The sequence below is a fragment of the Miscanthus floridulus genome, chromosome 16, assembly GCF_019320115.1.
Source record: "Miscanthus floridulus cultivar M001 chromosome 16, ASM1932011v1, whole genome shotgun sequence".
Lineage (NCBI taxonomy): Eukaryota > Viridiplantae > Streptophyta > Magnoliopsida > Poales > Poaceae > Miscanthus > Miscanthus floridulus.
The window spans coordinates 4,225,860-4,244,834 of record NC_089595.1 but is presented as its reverse complement, the minus strand read 5'-3'; positions in this window follow the sequence as shown (position 1 = coordinate 4,244,834).

Sequence of the window (18,975 nt, the reverse complement as noted above, 5' to 3'; positions counted from 1 at the left end):
GAGCACTTGTACTTGATCACCTTCTTCATCAATCACTTGCCTAGGCCTCAATTCACCAACATCCATGTTCTTCATCACATTTAAAAGTTGAATGCCCCTAATATCTTCCAAGTTCTCATTCTCATCTTGGGAACCCTTGGTTTCATCAAATTTCACATCATGAACTTCTTCAAGGGTACCACTTGCCAAATTCCAAACTCTATAAGCTTTGCTAGTGGTTGAGTATCCAAGCAAGAATCCTTCATCACATTTCTTCTCAAACTTGCCCAATCTAGTGCCTTTCTTCAAGATATAGCATTTTGCAACCAAAGACCTAAAAATATGTAATGTTGGGCTTTCTACCATTCAAGAGCTCATAAGGTGTCTTCTCCTTCAATGGCTGACAATAGAGTCGGTTGCTACAATAGCAAGCCATGTTGATTGCTTTGGCCCAAAAGGATCGATTCACATTGTATTCACTCAACATTGATCTTGCCATGTCAATCAAGGTTCTATTCTTTCTTTCAACAAGGCCATTTGATTATGCAGTGTACTTGGACTGATAATTGATGTCTAATTCCAAATTCATCACACAACTCATCAATTCTAGTATTCTTAAACTTACTACCATTGTCACTTCTAATTATCTTGATGATTGTTTCAAACTCATTATGAATGCCCTTGACAAATGATTTGAATGTTGCAAATACATCACTCTTATCCACTAGAAAGAATGCCCAAGTGTATCTAGTGTAGTCATCTACTATCACAAAGCCATATTTGTTTCCACCGATGCTAGTGTATTGTGTTGGCCCAAACAAATCCATGTGCAACAACTCAAATGCCTTGCTAGTGCTCATTATGCTTTTCTTAGGATGGGTGTTTCACACTTGTTTTCTGGCTTGACAAGAGCTACAAATCTTATCCTTCTCAAATACCACATATTTCAAGCCTCTAACCAAGTCATGCTTAACCAATCTATTCAATTGTTTCATTCCAACATGACCAAGCCTTCTATGCCATAACCAACCCATACTAGACTTAGTGAACAAGCATGTTGATAATTGAGCTTCACTAGCATTGAAATCAACTAAGTATAGATTCATATATCTAAAGCCTTTGAAGATCAAGTTAGAGCCATCTACACTTATGATCTCTACATCATCTACCCCAAATATGCATTTGAATCCAAGATCCCACAATTGAGCCACGGATAGCAAATTAAAGTTCAAGCTCTCTACTAGCAACACATTGGAAATGCTCATGTGATTGGATATTGTAATCTTACCAAGCCCTTTGACCTTGCCTTTGCCATTGTTACCAAATGTGATACTTTCATAACTATTGCTATCATTGGTGTTGATTGAGTTGAACATTCTTGCATCACCGGTCATGTGTTGAGTGCACCCAGTTGTCAAGAACCTAATGCCTTCCTCTAGCTTTATAATTAACCTACAAAAGAAGATCAAATCTTTTTAGGTACCCAAACTTGCTTGGGTCCTTGAAGGTTAGTTACTAAGCTTTTTGGCACCCAAATAGCTTTCTTCTTTGAGCCCACAATTGGTGCACCAATAAACTTAGCCTTCACTCCATTCACACCCTTGGTAAGCATGTAACAAGAATCAAATCTAATGGAGGATACATTTTGTTGCTTGATCTTGTTATTCTTGCAATATTGCTCTACATGCCCAACTTGCTTGCATCTATTGCAAAACCGACCATTGCCCTTCACAAAGCTAGCTTTGGGAGTGACAAAGGCCGCCTTGCCTTTCTTGGGGGTATAGCTCAATCCCTCTTTATTGAGAGAAAACCTTTGGCTACCCAAGCACTTTAGCAAGTGGGCATCTCCACCATAGACATTGCCTAAGGCACGAGTGAGCCCATTTACCTCCTTCTAGAGGGTCTCATTCTCAACCATAAGTGAGCATCACAAGTGAAACCATCACTCATAGGTGAAGTAGAAGTGGATGTGCTAGATGAGCCACAAGAGGGGTTAGCGAGAGCAACAATGGTAGGCTTATAAAAAGATTCATCAATGATATCACAAGTTACTCCCGCATCACATGACACAGTTACTCTTTCATGTTGTTCAACAAGAGTGGAATGAGCTTTTTCAAGCTTGGAGTGAGCCTTGGCAAGCTTCTCATGGGCATCCTCTAGCCTCTCATGAGTAGCATTGAGCTCATCAAAGTCTTGCTTAAGGGCTTTTAGTTCCTTTCGCAAGTCTTTGCATTCCCTTTTGTTGATGTCAAAGTGTTCTTTAGCATCTTCAAGCATGTCAATTAGTTCATCTTTAGTGGTTTCATCATCATCATCACTTTCACTTTCATTATCATGTTCCTCATCACATCCATCATCACAAGTTTGTACCTTAGTGGCCTTAGCCATGAAGCAAGTTGATGGAGTGTCGAAGAGAGAAGGCTTCTCATTGATAGCAATGCTTACAAGAGCCTTCTTCTTGATGGTCTTGTCATCATCACTTGAGGAAGCATCACTATTTCAAGTTACCACATATAAACCACCCTTCTTTTTCTTCTTGAAGGTCATCAGTGTTGATGGTAGTTAACAAACATTATAAACCGTCAATATAACTTGTATAAGGGCATAAAAATAATCACCAACAAAGGTTTAGGGGTTTTAACTAACAAATTCCATGAGTTTTGGTGAATCTATATTTTCTATAGGGTTTATCCAGAAAACCATCAAGGTGGACCTAGATGTCAGACTTAATCGCGATTATCCGCGGGATAAACAACTCTAGAAGGTTCTAGAGGACACTAGACAACACCACCCCGAAGCGGAGGGCAAGAGGCTGCCAGGTGGGGCTGGCTAGTCCCACCCTTAGGCTGGCCAGTCCCACTCTCAGGCCGGCCGGTCTGGGGCCCCACCTGTCAGCCTCCACCTAGCTACGTCAGTTCTCCTCCACCTTAAGGATTGTATCTACACTGTTTATTCAAGTCGGTTTGATCCGAGGGCTTAGGATTGATGCTCCGGCATATATACCAGCCCCTGCCACCCCCTAATCATAAAACCCTAATAAGTCATTTGAGAAGATAGAAACCCTAATTATCCTCAGAGCTCCATCATATTCAGGGCATAGCTAGTTAGGCTAGGTCTAGACGGAGGCAAGCAGGTTTCACTTAGATTCCTGATCGTGTCAAGAGCGTGGTTTGGTATAATCTTTGTACCCCCTCTCTTTTGTATCTCTCATTACTTTAATATGTTTTCTACAATTGTTATGACATTATAACTTATTCTGTAGCCACTTTGAGTTACGATAATTACTATGTTAATTTATGAGATTATAGTAACTCCTTACTAAGTGGTTTACTATAACGTTATGGTAACCCGGGAGTAGTTACTCCCATAATCAATAAATCACGTTGCGTATGTGTACATACTCATTTATCAGTTTGAGTATGTTGACATACTAATATTAAGATACTCCAGATCTTTACTATGTGAAATTTTTTTCAAAAGAGCACATATTTTTTAATATATTATATAATACTATGATAGTAGCATATAAAATAAGTATAACCATATACTCTAAGTATACATACATACTTGTCATACATAGTACCCTAGATGGTCTAGTATGATGATATACTCCACCTACATACACTTCGTCGGGCCATATACGCCCTAAATCTAGAGATATACACATGGGAGTAACTACATCCCTAGAAGTAGGAAATTATATATATATATATATATATATATATATATAATTATGGATCCCCAAATTAGTTAGAGTGTTATTAGCATAAGCCATTAAGTGCAGTTATCCATTAACAAAGTTAGTAAAAGACTAGAAGCAGAATTGGTGCAGGTCACCACCATTTAAAGTTTACTAACCTGAAATTTCAAAACCTGAACCTTTTGACTTATAATTCTACGACTACTTAATGAACTCATATAATGTTCTATTGATTCAGGTTGCCCAACTTTCTAGTATGAGATGATGGAATGTGAGTGGCAATTCGAGGTAAATTCAGTATCCTATTCTTGATTGCACCATACTGTAGTGTTGTATTGTTGTGTAAACCTCTTGTGCCCTTGTATTTACTATGGATTTGGAATGGATTGAAAGAGACCTTTCTGATGAGCTGAATTTGTTCTCTTTACGGATACATCTTAGCTTGATGCGGTTATTCTTATATAGGTCTTTGCACATGCAAGGCCATCTTTCTTTGCTTACTGGGTGACAATTGTTCCATCAGTTGCTAAACGCATAACTTAGTGTTATGCCCCAGACATTGTTTCTAATTATTCAAGATTTTTTTATTATGGCAGAATGAAATTTAGTGTCCTTCCCCAGCCTAAGCTATTCAATTTGCTAATCCATGTGCTAATGTTAATGTTTTTTTTCAGTAGGAAGATGCAACTTAGTGTTGTGCTTGGAGTCATGACATGACCACAAGTGAAGCAATTATAAAATGCGAAAAAAGCTATGCCCAAGCACGGTCTGGAAGGCTGCAAGTGTAGTAGAGATGTTAGAAAAGGAACGCTGCATGTGTTGTAGAGATGTTACAAAAAACTGTAGTGCTGCAAGTTTAGAGATTTGATGAAGTTAGCATACTATTTCGATGGATTGTCTATTTACTGAATGATAGACTATTTTGGTTTAATGCCTTTATCAAAATGATTTGTTGATGTAAATTGAGTTTTTAATTAATTAATAGTGTTGCAATATTGTCTGATGCTATCAAACGAAAAGCGTTGTAAAAGAGAATGTTGGCAACAATATTTTCTGTGGCAATATATCCTATATGAAACAACCCCGATTTCCGCGAAGGGAAATCCACAGAGTCGAAGTGTAATAAGACTGTGGTAGATCATATTACCCAAATTCCAGTCAATTATCACATCCATACAACGATAATATCAGAGTACATATAGTGCGGAATTACATAAATTATTACATCGCCGCATTTGGTGGAAAAAGTAGCATTCATTCAGAACAGCTTGTAGATAAGATCGCCAAACTCGAGCGTAGGCACGAACCCCTCATCCGTCAAACTCCTCGGAGCTATACTCCTCAGCAGAACCTGTGTGCCAAAATTTATCAGTACGATTTGTACTAGCCACTCCCAACCCTATGAGCATTGTTTTGTGGAAATTGGATGCAGGTTGGATATAGTCAAAAGGAACCTATAAGGCTGGGGTTTCCTATTTGTTTAGCATATCAAGTACATATAACAGTATAGTCAAGTTTTACCATTAATCCCACACACATTCGACCCTATTCCATTCCAGAGCCAGATTTCGATCCAGGGATCGATACACCACCATCTCCACACCATCTCCATTCCATACCATACCATCGCTTAGTCGACAGGCCAACTCCCTCTCGGCACTGTCTCAAGGCTCGTAGCCCCTGGCTACGACCGAACACTCACTCACAGGGGGAGAAAAGAATGACTCATCTCTCTATCTAGTTTAAGCGAAACCCAGGAAAGGTCCATAACCGACAAGTCGGCATATGTATCGATCGATCAACCAAACACTCTGCAGAGGTTTTACATACCCACAAGATAGCCATCCTCGACGGTGCCCCGTCTAGGCAGATTCCGGCCGCTTGTTAGCCTAGAACGATGCCACCCTACCTCTCAGCCCTGGGACATCCCAAGTCTAGTCTAGGATGGCTGATACTGTGAGTTGTAGACAGAGCCAGGGCCCTCCGGATGTCAGGAGCCGGGTCCACAAGGTCTCCTAAAGTCTCGGTAGGGTGTGGGGGGAATCCGCGCACCCCGTACCTCCTTGCACACATTCGCCTAGCAGTAGTGGCATCGCTCTACCAAGCAGTTCGACCGTCCCGCACCATATAGGGCGAGTGGGATGTAAGGCTTCCCGGTGAATCTGGGTACTAGTAAGTCCTTAGGGATGACCAAGCCAGAATGTCTTCATTAGGGTTTCCAATTACCGTGCCACCACAGCACCTCCACCCTAGGCTCCACCTCCCCGAGGTTCACACCCAAGGCCACCTCCAATTACCATTTACCCGCCACAGGTATTCCATTTCCAAGTGCCCAGGTAGCACCACATGGCAAGACTCGCCCTAGGCTCGTCGTTATTCCAGCTCGGTCGACACAACCCTCACCCTCCACGCACCCAAGTCACACACGCAGTACTCTCCCCGTAGTCCAGTTAACACCAGTTTCCACCACGCGTCAGTATATTAAAAGCGTAGTAGAAGTAATAAGTAATGAAGTATAGTAGCAAGCGTGTGACTAGCCTAACAGCTGGGTGAGCAAGGGTAAGGTTGCGTCAAGGTAAAGGCCATCAAGTAAGCATACTACCATGCAAGTAATATCATGGTGTGATTATACAGTAAAGTAAAGCAGTAGCAGTTCTATGTTAGCCATGCGTAATAGGTACTACGAGATTGGGTGGGATGTGGCACCTTCAGTGCAGTCGTCTCCATACTCCTCACGGTACTCACGATCCTCGTCCGTCTGGTTCTCCTCCGAGTCTGCAAACGATCGTGTTATAGTCGCATTAGCGACGTCTATAGAATAGCACAAAGAAGCAATGAAAATTCAAAAGAGCCAAATGCACTCAAACATGGGTTCATTGTGTATAGCTTGATTTTAGATGAATTGGGTCCATTTACTCTTTCTCAGGGTTCGGTTCACGCGTACCAAGTGCTCGGACGTGTGTTCGGTGAAGAAAAACCTCCTTCGTTTCCCCTTCGGGGCTCCTACCGGTGGTGAGGTCACCGGCGAGCCCTCCGACCACTTCACCAATCTCTCCGACCACTTCCCCTATCTCTCCGACCACTTCTCCTACTTCTCCGACCACTCCTCCGGCCTTGGCGAATTCTCCGTCTACTTCGCCGGTCTCGGCAACTCTCCGATCACTCCACTGGCCTCGGCAAACATCTTCGACCAGTCCACTGGTCTCGGCAAACTTCTCTGACTAGTCCACTGGTCTCGGCAAACTTCTCCGACCACTCCTATGGTCTCGGTGAATCTCTCAGACCACGTCACTGGATCTCGGCGTACTTCTCTGTCTACTTTGCCGGCCTTGGCGAATCTCTCCGACCACTCCACTGGTCTCGGCTAATTCTCCGTTTACTTCGCCGATCTCGGCAACTCTCCGATTACTCCACTGGCCTCGGCAAGCTGGCCTCGGCATATCCTCCGATCACTTCACTGCACTTCACTGGCCTCGGCAAACTGGCCTCGGCATATCCTCCGATCACTTCACTGCACTTCACTAGCCTCGGCAAACTTCTCATCCGTCGGTCGAGGCCGAGCCTAACCCTAGGGGTTGGGCGAGGCGGAGTCAAACTCTCTTGCCCTCGGGCGAGAAGCGCAGCCATGCTTTTGTCCGTTCTAGAGCCTCTGACGGGGTGTGGCATCGCAGGGCTCCGCTGGGCTGCTTTCGTGGCTAAGGTGAGCGTGGTGCATCTCTCATCATGGCGGAGCCAGACGGGGTAACAATGTCACCTTTACCGCGACGTAGAAGTCACGGTGGTCTCGCCATGGTTGTGCTTTCGGTCATGGTGAGCGTGCTCGTGTATGTGTGCCCCTGCTCCAGTGTACATCGCTATGGCTGGGGTCCTCCTTTTGGCTGATGACAGCACGCATGGCGCGTCCAAGGTCTCATCAAGCATGGTCATGGTGGTCTTCCTAACTAACCAGTTGGGCTAGGCCGGTGCTCGAAGCTCCAGCAAGGTCTCGATCGTGGCGGTATACGTTCCATTTGGCTAGGGAGGCGGTCTCAGCAAAGATGGCTCACCGTAGGGTTCATGGCGGTAGGATGGCGGTGCGGTGGCGAGGGCAAGGCCGTGATGAGGTGATGCAGTGCCGTGCCAAGCAGCTACGTCGCTGTAGCTGATCGGGGCAGGTGCTCCTGGCTCCGGCAAGGTCCTCCCCGCAGCGGCTTCCTTCTCCGCGCCACTCCTTCTCCTCTCGTCCCTCGGCTTAGTGTGCTGGTGTGAACCGCACGGCGACGGCGGGGTGTGGTGAGGTGCTAGGGTTTGGGGGTCCTCCTTTTATAGGCCGAGCTCCAAACTTCTCCTATGGCAGATGGTGGAACGGCTGGTGATGCACGCAGCGCATCCGACGGCTAACGGGCGGTAGCAGTAGGCGCGGTGCAAGGGAGATAGGGTCATGCCCCGGGCGTGACCCCTGGCCCGCACCTGCCATGCTGGTCGGCTCCCGGTCGCGTAGGCGGTTGAGGCGTGGGTGAGGAAGACGACACTGTAGATGGGTGTGCGGCTGACACGCGAGGGTCCAGCGGGCAGTGGCTGCGAGCGTGGCAGACGGGTGCGCAGGCGTGGCTGCTTGCTGGGCTGCCGCGCTGTTGGTAGGCCAAGAAGCCGAGCAGGCCTGGACTGCGAGGCCTTCTCCTCTTTTCTTTTCTGTTATCTATTTCCTTTTTAATTATTTATCCTTTGCTTTGAATAATAATTACTTTATGGAATGTTTCTTTAAAGGAGTTTTCAAGCATTACATAAAGCAACTGAAAATCCAAATCACCATATGAGTTGACAATATATGCTATGTTTCATTTGCTAGTATTTAAATACACATGATAACAGATGACATGCCATGCTCATGAAATTGTCTAGTTGGGTTACTTCTATTGCAACACTTAGGGTTGGCTCCTACAATGTCACTCATCATCATCATATGGGAGTTTTGAGAAAAAATTTTGTAGTTGTGATTTTTGGTGTGTGGATTTTTGGGTTGTTACAGTATAGTGACACAATCATCGTGGTAATAGGCGATATAAGCAATGACAATCATCGTGCTATAGCAACATGAACCATTGTGGCAATAAAGAGTATAGTAACGAACAGTATGTGTAGCAATAGTGTCTGTACCTTATAGCAACTAAATCTTGGGCAGTGACAATTGAACATGTTGCCACCACTTCTTAGTGTTGCAACATAATCCTTGTTGCCACACTAGTTATGCGTAGCAATAGAGGCTACACCTTATAGCAACTAAACCTTGGGCATGGCAATTGCACATGTTGCCACCACTTCTTAGTGTTGCGACATAATCCTTGTTGCCACACGCGTTATGCATGGCAATACATTGCCATGCAACACACGTTCATCGTTGCTAGTGCACCATTTGCTACGACATGGGCAAGCTGCCATTGCAATGTCTAGCAATGCCTAAGGCATTGTATTAGTTGTTGTTGCCACACCTACAACCGTAGCAAAAGCTTATGTTGCAACGCCTAGGTGTTGTAAATCCAAAACGCATTTTACAACGATAAGCAGAAAAGCGTTGTCCAAAGCTTTACCCACGCAAGCGCATGTAACGCCTCCCAACGAAAAAAGTATTGTTATTTCTGATATTGCAACTATTTTGGGCCTATGGCAACACTTTTTAGGCAGTTGAAATAGGGTCAAAATTTAGTAGTGGTAGTGATTTGGTTAGGATTGGTTTTGTTTTTTCTTTTATTCGTTATTGTTTGTATTACAGTTAATTTATTGTAAAATAAGACAAAAAATGTGTCTTGATTAATTAATTCTATGATCATTAATTCATGGTCTATAATTATCAAATAATAGTGTTTGTGAACATCATCTCAATATTTTATTATGTAGTCAACAATTTAATTATAGAGATGCGCACAAAATATAAATTAGATATTCAGTGCGAATTACTAATACAATGTCTGAATAATGATTACATAGTTAATAATAATATAACTATTTATAGTGGGTGGAACAATGAGGGCCACATCGTGATCACGCCGGACATAAGCAGGTTTGTCACCCTCTTCAAGGATAGGTAGGGTTACATTCGCCACGAATGGAGGCATTTCCTGATAGCCCCTATAGTCTTCTTCGTCTGTCACTCCTTCGACACCAACAATCTTTTTCCCTTCTAGGACTACTTTTAGCTTTCTTTTTGTCTTGTTGTCCCCTGCATAGAAGATTTGCATAACATCTTTTGCAAGGATGAAGGGGTCATCTCTGTATGTGGTCTTGGTAAGATCAATGGTAGTGAACCCTTCTCTATCAGTGGTGATTTCTTCGAGCTAGACCCACTGGCAGTGAAAAAGAGCTGCCTTCGACCGACCATAGTCTAGCTCCCATATCTCCTCTGTGAAACCAAAGTACGTCGCCTACACATTGCCATTTTTGTTGTGAGCATCGAAACTGAACACCACTGTTTTAGTATGTGCTCTTTCCATCTTGCTTTTTTGTGTAAAATGTAAATCCATTGATCTCATACCCATGGTACTTAAGCAATGTACTCGAAGGTCCCTTGGCTAAGATATCCAGCTGATTACCCAATGTTGTTCCAATCAAGTGGCGTCGCAACCAATTGACAAATTCCTCCTTATGTTTTTTATCTAGCCAAGCCTGTGACCTGCTCAGATACGAAGTTTGTAGCAATTTCCTATGCTCATCAATGTATGGCATCACATCCTCTGCTTGCTAGAGAGAATAGTGAACTATGCCTGTCTAAAAGAAATGGGGTCATCTATTGTGATAGATTTCTCCTCGGTCGTTCCTTTGCCATCCTAGTCTTCCCTATTGATGTCTAGATAATGTCTAGAACTCCAACCCTATTGATGTCTAGATAATATAGTGTAGAACTCAATGGTCCTCCTCTATTGACCATCATTCAACCATGCCCCCTTCTTGTCTAAATCTGTTCCTAACATACCTCCTGATATCTTTCATCAACCTTTCGAAAGGGAACATCTGATGCAAGTACATTGGGCCAAGGGCTCTAATTTGGTCAACAAGATGAACAAGCAGATGCACTAAAATATCAAAGCAAGGTGGAGGGAAATGCATCTCAAGCCTACAGAGAGTTTTGGCTATGTCTCGCTACAGCTAGTCCAGCATGGACACATGAATGACCTTTTGTGAGATCGCATTGAAGAACGAGCATAGCTTTATGACTGGGGCAGCCGACCTTTGAGGGAGGATACCACGTAGGGCAACAGGGAGCAGCTGAGTCATAATGACATGACAGTCATGGGCCTTCATACAACCATAGTTGAACTTGAGTTCTCTCATGTTCACTAGCCTCTTTGGGTTCGCACAGTAGCCTATCGGGACTTTGAGTTCATTGAAGAAAGAAATAAGCGCATGCTTTTCTTCCCCCTTCAAGGTCCATGACGCAACCGAAAGTTTCGAACTGACCATCCTCATTGCTCCATAGGATGTAGCTCCTTCCTAATTCCCAAGTGTTGCATGTCTAGGCGTGTGGCTAGTGAATCCTTCGTTGTCCCCCTGGTTCTCATCAAGGTGTTAAGCGTGTTACCACACACATTTTTAGTAATGTGCATGGGATCAAGACAGTGGTGTACACTCAACACTGGCCAGTATGGTAGTTTCCAAAAAAAACTGATTTCTTCTTCCATACTGGTCCAATCAAGTGCTGCTACTGCCCCAGTCCCTTCCCAAGGACAACATCCAGTTTGCTGACTTCTCGAAGTATCGCAGGCCCGTCTCGATATTTTGTAGGTAAGCATTTCTCAATAGTCCTATCAAAATCTTTTCTATTCCTGCTATAAGGGTGATCCTTAGGTAGGAACCTACAGGTGTCCCATATAAACTATCTTTGAGTTCTTTGGTAGATGTACTGCATCGGTGTCGTCCAAGCACTCAACACATCCAGTATAGCACTTTGTCTTCTCTTCGGACAAGCAACCTCGCCCAGGTAGGTCGGTGATTGTAGTGCAATAAGTACTGCCTTGATAATGACATGTTCCTTTTTCTACTCGTCCCAAACATCCTTCACACCCGTTTCAAACATCTCTACTAGTTCATTGATCACTGGTTCTAGAAACACATCGATGTCATTCCCATGTTGTCTTGGCCCTTGGATTAGTAGTGGCATCTAGATGTACGACCACTTCATATAGAGCCAAGGTGGAAGGTTGTATATATAGAGAATCACTGGCCAGGTGCTATGATTGCTTCTAACCAAGTCAAAAGGATTCATCCTATCTGTGCTCAAACCAAAGGTGGCTTACCTCTCCATCGATGTTCTTATAGAATAGAGTATTGATAGTCCACCAGTCCTTTCCATTGGTGGGGTGCCTCATCATTGTATCTTTCTTACACTCTTTGCCATGCTAGCGCAATAGCTTAGTTGACTTTGCATTTGCAAACAGCCTAAGCACCTAGGGAGCTATAGGAAAATACCAAATGACCTTTACAGGACCTCCTTACCCTCATCTGATGGCCCTTCCTTGTATCATGGAGCTTCACACATGGGGCATGCATCCAAGTCTTTGTATTTGTCTCCACTGGTACAATATGCAATCATTGGAACACATGGATTTTTTCAACCTCAAGGCCGATGGGGCAGATCATTTGCTTGGCTAGGTATGTCTTTTCTAGGCAACTCATTTTTTTGGAGCAATTTTCTTATTATACCAAACAACTGATTGAAGCCTTTATCACTTAATACGTTTGCAGATTTGAACTCTAACAGCATGATGTCCGGCTTCTAGTTTGCTCACTGGACAATCCTTATACAATAGTGTTTTGCCATCTTGTCTCATTATCTCTAGCTTTCTCAGCTATCTATCACTAAGAAATCCACTCTCTACATTACGTAGCAGCTGATCAATGCCATCGGGGATGTAGTGTGTCATCAGCTAGTGTATTCCTAAACACATCATTAACTATAGCCATAGGTTCCGTGTTGATACCAAACTCCACATTAGCAACAGCATCGTGGAGGGCTACGTCAGACATGGCCACATCATCATTGTTTTCCTATGGAACATTAACACCAACCTCCCGATGCATACTCCATATCGTATAGTTTGGCATGAACACCCTGGTAATCAAGTGCATTCGTACAAACTCAGTTCTCTCCCATTTCCTTGGGTTCATGCAATCTTTGCATGGGCAGAAGACAGGGTTTCCATCCCCAGCATCGGCTTTTGCATCGGCGATAAACTTGATGACGCCAAGCATGTACCGGTTGTCCATTCAGGACAGATGCATCCTCTCTCAATCCATCTCTGCACAAAAAACATTGAGACAGTAATTACAGAGAAATTAATAACAAGTGGAGCTTCATGAACAACAATTATAGCTCGAAAGTACAATTTATTCTACACTTATTTAATTTAGTCACCCCATTTTAGGAAAAAATTATTCTACACTAATTATTGGAAAATTGAAATTGGTAGCCCTCGTCATACAAATTGAAAATCGTTGCCCCATAAAAACAATTATTGCACAATAATAAATAAAATTATTCTACTCCATGCCATACAAAAATGGAGACACTAATTTAAAAAAATAAAGACTAAAATTGGAGACATGATCATGAACACCAATGTAGCTCCAAACAACGTGTTGGTAGGTGTCACATGGATTAATTTGCTCATCAAAATTGTAAAAGAATCTACTCTACTCCTAACAAGAACTAATTACACCATCACATACTAACAATCATCTTGATCACCATGTAATTAGCAAGGAATTGAAATGGGTTCATAGACACCAATCTTTTGGATGATAGATTCTCCACAATTTGCTTGGAAGCCTTGCGCAAAGTCCAATTGGAAAGTGCTCTCTAGAATGAAGAAAGAACTAGAATGAGAATCAAGCAATGTAGCCATCAAATCAACGCTAATTAAGCAACAAAATCAAAGGAGTGGATACTTGTTACTAACCTTAAAGCAAAAAATCAAGCCATTCTTCAAAATCCATGAGCTAGCTTCATCAGTGAAGAGTAGTCGTAACAATGGAGGGAGGGGCCCAAACGCGTGCCTCTGTGCTTGAGATGGAAGAGAGGAGGAAGGAGAGGACGGGAGGTAACTTTTTGTACTACCATTTTGTCACCGTCGGTTCTTGGCTAGAACCGATGGTGATAGCACCAAATCACTGTCGGTTCTTGGCTAGAACCGGTAGTGATATGTCACCATCCACACACTACTGGTTCTAGCCACAAACTGGCAGTAATGTGGACCTTCACTACCGGTTTTGGCCCACCCCCAATCATTTTCTGATTTTCAAGCCTAGAATTGGCAGTGAAGGGTCATCACTGCCGGTTGACCTAAATCCGGTAGTGATGATGCCAGCAGTGATGCCCGATTCCATAGTAGTGTTACTTGCCCGCCTCCGTTAATGATTTTCTAGTTTTAAAAGATAGTTTCCCACTAATTGATTTGAATTTGAATTTAAATTTTGTTTTCGCACAAAGCAGAAAATACACATGTAGAGCACAAACATATGCACACACATATCACATTCATTCGTGTCTCATCCTTATCGTAGCATGAACTAACATTCAAGTAAATTACATGCATGTAATATATTTACATACAAAACTAAAATCTCCACTACTAAACTAATTAAAAGAGATCTGGCAACTTGTAATCCTTGACTTTTAGCTTGGTGGCCCATTCTTTGATGTCCTCGTACTTCTCATCATTCGCTAACTCGCTCTCCTCATTGAAGAACTTTTCCCCTTGATGAATGCATTTGTGTATGATGATCTACAAATGTCCACTATAATTTGAGTTATTTTCTTCAACGTAACCCCCTTCCTTCATCCACCAGTCTTGTGCTTTCTTGAGCTGCTTGTAGCTAATGCTAAATTTGTCATATGATCTAAGGTACTCGCAAACATAGTATCCACATTCTAGTGATCCCTAAGGTTGTTTGGAGTGCTGCACAATATATATAATACACAATCGATTAGAACATATAGAGAGCATGCTAAGTTTAGTAAGACTTTCCTTGTTATTTTTGGTTGATTCACCGGCTATCGATTTTGCTATAATTAATGTTTTCTTAATTATAACAAAATCACACGATTGAGATAGAGATAGATCGGCATCATATCATCTTAATTGGTCATCCTCTGATCTGGTCATGCTTCAAATCTTATAATCGATGGCTTAATTCCGCTAGATCGGCTGTTTTATCTCTATTCCAATCAAACATAGTATACATCCAAAGACATGTTTCAATCCTGAATAAACTCACTAGTTAATGAGATCTAATCTAATGACACTACCATAGCTGCATCGATCCGGTCGAACCTCACTGGTAAGACTTTAGATCAGAAATTATCGATTAGTGGTTTTGTTCATGATCGAGATATGTACTCTATTTGTTTGCTATGCCTGCATCGGCTATTTTAGCCGATTGCCTATGCTCTCACACATATAGCATGCTTTCATGAATCTGTCAACATATAGATGGTTTCATAAATTCTTTGGCTTTAGTTTGTTATCATTATCATAGCTACATTGATCCGATCGAACCTCACTATTGATGATAATAGATTGGATTCAGATTGTTTATGGATTCATTTATGGTAAACAGTCGATTGTTCGCGTGTTATACTCTTTTCATCAAACTTATCGGCTCAACGTTTTATATCGATCATGTTCTATTTAGCCGATGATGTTTTCTGATGTTCCATGAGCATCGTTTATTTCGACTCAAATCATTATCGTTTAATATTAGCCAATAATCCTTGATTCAAAGATCTTCATTTCATGAATACGCTGGATATCGACTATTTTCTCGATAGCCTCATTGAATCGGCTATCTGGCCACATATTGAAACTGTCTGGTACAACTCCGACATGGTCCACCTTAAACCACTGATTATTCTCTTCTTGTCAATTGCAGGATCAAATTGACTAGCACGCCTTTGGTCCCGAAACCAACCGTTCTTGTGTTGAAGCTAAGCAGATCTTCGAATTCACTCTGTCAAGATCATCCAACATGCTGTGTGTTGATCACATCGCCACATTTTTATGTCAACACACTTTTTAGCATGCCTAGTGGGACCACAATTGACTGGCATGCCATTGGGTTTTTAGAATCGACTGGTCCTATGTTTAAGCCAAGCAGATCTCCAATCTCATTCTGTTCAGATCATCTAGCTTGCTGTGTGTCGATCACATCACCACATTTTTGTGTCAACACACTTTTTAGCATGCCTAGTGGGACTACAATTGTTTGATCAGAAGTCAGAGATATGGATTCCGAGCATTGAAAAGTGCTTAACTCTACTTGGACGCATGCTGCTAGAATTCACATATGGAAGAAACTACAGAAAGAATAGGGCGTACCATTGTAGGCTTTGTGTCTACTAGTACGTGTCATTACTCCACCGTGTCGATCATCATGTTTCAGAAGGAGCGTTCAATGCAATTACCGTATGAAGATCCAGCAAGTAATCCAGGGTGTGTTAGTGCGTCTACTGGTCCCACGGAGTTAATGCATCTGCTGGAGACATGCAGGAAACATACTACATGTGCAAATCTGATTCCAAGGAGTTGGATTTGATGACAAAGCAGACCGACAATCGTACAACAGATGAGTAGCCGATAGTCAGGTCACCTTGCAGACATCTGGTAAGTCTCAATGAATGTTGTAAAGATACAGGAATCGGCTATTGGAGAGCGGAATCGACTTTTCAAGAAAGGGATCGACTAGATACAATATTTTTAGTTAAAAATGCAAGCTGATGCCAATGGATCAAGACATCAATGCAAGCCGATGGAGCCTTTAATTTAGTTGGATTCGAGAGAATACATCACCAGACTCCAGTGCATCACCTATGACTTGCTTGGTGAATGAAGACACTTGTACACATGATAAGAGAAACAAACAAGGGACATGCCAGATGACCAACACATAACAGGAGTCATGTCTTTACCTAACTCATGGATGGAGGAGTCTTAGCAAATATATGTGATTTTTTTTGCAGTTGGAAATATAAAAATTTAGATGGGAATTAATTGTTTAGCCAGAAAGCTCTGTACAGATGTTAGATATCGATATCAACCTTGCAAGGCCAAACGAAGTAAGGGGGATTAGGAAAGCAAATTGGACTTATGCTCTCTCATCGGTTACATCTTCACTGATGTCCGTTATTCCCTCACTTCCCACATCTCCAAGACTAGATATATAACCGATGGGATTAAAGTTGTCCAATGAAATTTTGAGCCAATGAAATTATTTTATCAAGAGTGACTGATAATTTTCCATCGGATTGGGTTATATGGCTTGTTCATGTTTGATGGCATATGAGCGAGAACACGACTACAAGATGGGTGGATGGCTATATTAGTATTTGGCATGGATACTAAGGATGTTATGCTTTGCCCAAGTTAACTAGAAGGATCTGAATCTAGCCCATTTTCCAAAGAAACATGCTGTCTGATATACGACTTTAAGTCAACTACAGTACATTAATCGTTGGACAGGCCATCTGAGATATCGGCTAGGAGAATAGTAAGTTGTAATCTTAATTTGAGTTGCAGTGCAGGCTAATGATATATAAGCATATTGTATTCCATTGGCCGAAATAAAATGTAGTATCCGTCTAAATATAGTACAATCACATATGGTACGAAGATGCAAGGAAACAAAGCTGGAAGCCATAAGAAACCAAAGACATTACCATCAGCACACATCAGATGAGAGAAGATCGTCAGTTGGTGATTATTATTGGTGTACAGTTGATAGAAGGAGATTGTCAGCCGAAAGTTATTGTCAGCACATGAAAAATTGGCTCCAAGTATTGATAAGTGCTTAGAGTATATTTAAATATCATGGTGGCCAGAATATTTTATTAGCATCTCAGCTGATGAATATATTATGTGCATCGATTTGGCATGGTGTTATTAGCTGATCACATGCAGATAACTATGGTTAATGGCAAGAAAGAAGTTGATGTTCATGCCCATCGTCTCTACATAGCCAATTATAATTATAGACTTGAAGGTAACTCCTAATCGGCTAAAGCAGGTGAATGGTCAAGAATTATAGAGGATTGAATCCAAGCAAGTCATCAAGGATATCGGCTCATGAAGGCCGATTGCAAGATGCAGAGGAAGATCGATTTTAGAGTTATCAAGAACTAAAGGAAGATAATTTTGAAGCATGAGTTCTCACAGTCCAAACTAGAGGGCCTGATTGCACGCCTAGTATGAAAAGCATCGGCTTATGACAACCAACTTTCAAGATAGAAGATAATTTCAAGTGGAAACCAAAGCATCAGGGCTTAGAGGCCGATTATGTTTTGCTTCTGATATGGTTGCTATAGTCAAGATACGAGATTAAGAAGTCAAGCTAAGTATTAGGCTATGCTTAAGGAACTTCAACTTCTTTAGAAAGTAAAGGCCGATACTATTGAGGTATTTGAAGATTTACAATTAGTAATTAATCAATTGATCGACCAATATAAATGAAAAGATGATACTTTGGAGGAGTATTTTGACATTGTCAGTCCAGCAGCAGTGTGTTTCATCATTATTCAAAAGCAAAATTAGTTAATATTCAGAAGTGGATTTGGCAATGTTACGGAGAGACATGTTCATAAATTCTGATTAAAATTACAACATTGATACTGAAAGATGATGAGATATGTCTATTGACTACATGTTATTCAGGTAGATTTGATGCCATGTTAATTATGGAGAAGATTGACATGAGAAAGGAGGCACGCAGGATCAAGACAGAGCTCACTTCAGATAGGATATGCATTGGTAATGGATACCTTCTTTGTTCTCAACATGGCTTCCAGAATTATGATCTGATTAAGCTGATAGCCTAATAACACATCGATGCTTCAAGCAGTTGTTTTCCTAAGGGACAGAAGTGACCAAGAAAAAAGGAGAAGTTGTTTAGGGAAGCATATACATGCCTGGTAAATTTCAGAAGCAAGAAGAAGTTAGGTCGATTAGTAGCAGTGAATCTTGGCAAACAGCAATTAGCATGGCTAGCCAATGACGATGATAGATGTCTTGACTGCAGCTTACTAGGGACAAACCTAGCCGATGGATGCAACCAGAGCACCCAGTAAGGTGAATCGATCGGCTTTACCACCATCCATTTGAAAGTCACGTATGTAATCCATGGTGAGAAGGAAAGAAAAGAAATTGAGTAATGATTATTTATCGGATCGGACTTGGTGTTGGACTCGTTCATGCAGTGCGGCTTGAGTACAAACAAAGCATATATTGATTCTTTATTAGTTCAAGCCAACATAGAGTAGATGCGAGTGAACAAGC